This window comes from Mastomys coucha, unplaced genomic scaffold, assembly GCF_008632895.1.
Source record: "Mastomys coucha isolate ucsf_1 unplaced genomic scaffold, UCSF_Mcou_1 pScaffold22, whole genome shotgun sequence".
Taxonomy (NCBI): Eukaryota; Metazoa; Chordata; class Mammalia; order Rodentia; family Muridae; genus Mastomys; species Mastomys coucha.
Genome location: NW_022196905.1, coordinates 32,188,560 through 32,192,763, shown reverse-complemented (window position 1 = coordinate 32,192,763; position 4,204 = coordinate 32,188,560).

The window sequence follows — 4,204 nt, the reverse complement described above, 5'->3', positions numbered from 1 at the left end:
AACTCACTCTGTAGACCAGGCTGGCCTTGAACTCAGAAATCCACCTACCTCTGCCTCCCAAGTGCTGAAAGGCTCAGTCTTACTGGGATGTCCTCCTCCCTGTTGGCAGATGCCACAGTGAAGAGTCAAGTTCACAGAGTGAGCAGCCCAGAGGGGCAGCTTCCGATTTCTCTTCAAAACAACATTCAAGAAATATTAGTGACCGGGTAGGTGGTGGTGGCACCCACCTTTAATCCCAGGACTCAGGAGACAGAGACAGGTGGATCTTTGTCTGGTCTACTTAGTGAGTTGCAGGACAAGCACAGCTATATAGTGAGACCCTGTCTCAAAAAGGAAAAAACAAAAACAAAAACAAAAAAACAAAAAAGAAAGAAAGAAATATTTTTGGGAGCCGGAGAGATGGTTCAGGGTTAAGAGCACTTGTTCTAGATGGACGGTGGTGGCACATGCCTTTAATCCCAGCACTTGGGAGGCAGAGGCAGGCGGATTTCTGAGTTCAAGACCAGCCTGGTCTACAGAGTGAGTTCCAGGACAGCCAGAGCTATACAGAGAAACCCTGTCTTGAAAAAACAAAAAAAAAACAAACAAACAAACAACAAAAAGAGCACTTGTTCTTGCAGAAGACCCATGTTAATTCCCAGCACTCACATGGCTGTTTATAATCATCCATAATTCCAGTTTCAGAATATTGATGCTTACTTCTGATTTACTTGGCCACCAGGTCAAGTGTCACTTGTGTCACTTGATGCACTGACACACATGCAGGCACAACACTCACACACATAAAATTTTTTGAATCTAAAAATTTAAAAAGAAAGGAATATTTGGACCGTGGGGCTGTAGCTCACTGGGCAGTGTTTGCCTAACATCCAGGAAGCCCCAGGTTTTACCTCCAGCACTGCACAAACCATAAACTGAACGGAAGTACACTCACTAGTACCTGTAATCCTAGCACTTTGTAGTTGGAAGCAGGAGGATCAGGATTTCAAGGTCTTCTTGGGCTACACGAAGGGTGAGAGGTGAGTTCAAGGCCAGCCTTGGAATCCTGTCTCAAAGGTTGTTTCACACACAGAGAGACAGATAGGTGGCTTGACAAGGTCCTACACATATAATCACCCACAGAAGGGAATAAGGAAGGAGCATTTAGGGTTTGAACCCAGCCTGGGCAAATGAAACAAAATAAAAATACTTTCTTTTCATTCAAACAGGCTGGCTCTGCTTTCTGGCCCTGACCCATCATCCAAATGCAGCTGACACATGGTAAATGTGCTAGGTGAGGGTTCTAGGCTGATGAAGGGCTTCAGGTGGCATTGACTTTGCAATTTCTTAGTTGCCATCCACTCATACATCTCTGGTGCCAAGGTCTGGTCTCAGGATTTGTTCAGGCATGCTGGGGGTGGAGTGTTCTGTTGCTAGCAACCAAACACAGACTAGAAAGTCCTTCACCACAAAACCAGACCCCCAGGCCTCTTGGCCACTGGAAACAAGGGGTCCACAGCAGGGGCCTCCAAAGTGGAGTGCATCCCTGCAGCGATGAACTCAAAACTCCTGGGGTGTAGGGAGACTTCTTTGTCTGTAGTGTTTTGTCTTGAAGTTGTATTGATACCATGAGCTATTTAACTTTTCCCCCAGAGTGTGAATGAATTAGGGATAAAAACAGTCACGATTGAAACTGAATTAGTTAAAACAAGTGAAGAATAGTATTGGCGATGGTGGTAACTATTATTTGCTTGCTTTTGTTTGTCTTGTTGTTTTTGGATCAGGATGTCATATATCCCAAATTGGTCTTGAGTTCCAGACCCTCCTGCCTAACCCGACCAGTGGGCTTCTTCACAGCCTTCCAAGAGAAAGACCTCTCGCTGCGATGCAAGCGGGCTATCGGGGTCTGATCGTTTAGCCAAGGCTCAAGGCTTTGAGACTGGACTTGTGTCAGAATTTGAGCTCTGGAAGCTGGGAGGAGGTTTCACAGGGACTTGGTCCCTCTTTGTGCACCAGAATTAGCCAGACTAGAGAACCCCCTCCCCCAACCCCTCTTTTCGAAACAGTTCTCTTCAGTCTGGGGAAGAACAACTTAACTGCAGATGCCGGCTGTTGCAACTCCCCGGGCCCCCTCCCACCTACTGCCTAGGCAGAGCTGGAAGGAGAAGAGCTGAACCGCTGGAGGGCAGCTGCCTGGGCACTCTGGTTTCTGGTTCTGGCTGCAGGGCTGGAAGGTTGGACTCCTGCTTCAACTCTATGAGTACCCGCTTCCCATCTGGAAAATGGCGCCAGCCTCTGAGGAATTATCAGTGGAAATTCAATAGAAAGAATCCAGCCGGTAGCAGGTGCTAGGTGGAAGCGGGGAGGGGGGGTGGGGTCCTGTCGTTCTTAGTTCCAAGCATCCAGGTTGGGGAGTCCAGCCTCCCAGGTGCCCTGAATCTGCCAGGGTCAGTACTTCAGGGTTCTGCCTGTCGTTCAGTCTGCACTGAAATCTTCCCAGACCTCTTAGTTCTCACAGAACATCTTGGCTTAGAGGAACACGAGATGCTCCAGGTTTCTTGGATTTTCCTGAGTTTCAGTGAGACAGGATTGTTTGTGAGGGAGTGCGGGGGAGGTGGTAGTGTCAAACACCAGCCTTTTAGCAGGTTCTGCTACTTGATGGCTCAGAGACCTGAGGAAATGACTCCTGCTTGAGCCTGGGGTCCACTATCTATGGAAAATGGGGGTGAGACTCAATTTCTAGTGAGCCTTCCCTGGCTACTTCACCTTAAACCTAAAGGGATGCGGAGCAGGATCACCAGTGAGCATCCCCACCTCTGCCTACACCTCCAAGACCACTTTTGTGGGCTCGCCTGGGAAAAGCGAAAGTCACAGAACACTTCCACCTTCCAGAGATGACATGGACTAAACAACCCTTTCCTCAGAGCTACCTCAATTTGAGGGGCTGGGGTAGAGTGGTCACTACAAGGCCCTTTTGGGATGAGACAGGGAGCTCACTCACTCCATCTTGCAGACCCCTGGGCTGCATTTTCTGTTTTTCCAAATTGCCTATTCAGTCACTGTTGATTTTCTGATGGTTCATGGAGCAGCGCTAGTACCTGTAGCATGTAGGGAGGCTTCCCACCACAGGCTCTTCTGGGTGACCTAGGAAGGCTCTGAGGAGGTGTGAACAAAAGGCTCACTAGATAGATCCAAGAATGGCAAAGGCCCTGGGAGAGCCATGCACAGTGCCCCTGAGGTGGCTTTCTTTCCTGGACCCAGAAGTCTGGAGGGTAAGATGTAAGAGAGTAGGAATTGCCAGCAGGAGCGAGCATCTCAGAAGAGACAGCTGGAATCCAGGGCACGAGCCTTTCCTGAAGACCCGCTGCCTGTCCTGTCAGTTTCTGGTCACCCTTGTCACCTTCCAAATGTTTTACAGTCACCAGCTATATTTTTAGCCAGGACCTTTGAGACAGTCAGGTATGAACTCACCTGCTAAAAGGAACTTCCTACACGATCATAGCCCAGGCACCTTCCTTTTGGGTCTCAAGGAGGATCCTACAGGAAAGCACAAATGTGGTCCATGGTTCTGTTGTGGAAATAGAGATCCAGGAATATGGAAAATCCAGTAGCTGGAAACCAATCAGTGGGGGGTGGGGTGGTGGTAAAGGGATGGAAGACCCAAAAGAAAGGGCACTCTGTCTGTCCAGGAGGATGCCTGCTCTTCCAGAAGTCACTAGCTTTCTCCAGAAAGAACTAGCCAGGGTCAAATTAGTTTCTTGGAGACTTGAAGGGTGTGATTCAGAGTGAATCACTGTGTGGGGGTGGAATGCAAGAGCTTTAAAGAAAGCAGAACCTAGGCAAAGCGAGCCAACAACCAAGAAAGATAAGAAAGGAAGCTTGGGTCTCCATGGGGGATCATGCCACCAGCTTAGAAACCCACAGAGACTTGGGGGACAGACACTCAGAGTCACACTGGAAACACTAGGTTCACTAGGAGGAGAGTGTGAAGAAAGTTGGGTCCCCCTGTCCCCTGCTCACAACAGTGAGTACTAAATCGGCCTAATCCTATAGGCTGAGCCATGTCCCTCTTACCCCACCTGCTGAGTTGGTCCCTGCCTTGGTGGCTCTGCCTCCCTGGGCTCTTCTGGAGCCTGATTCTAAGCCCTCCAGCATCCCCCATTTGCCTTTCAATTCACTCAGCTCAAGTCTCCCAAGCTCTGGGTGCCACAGTCTGGCCCTGAGC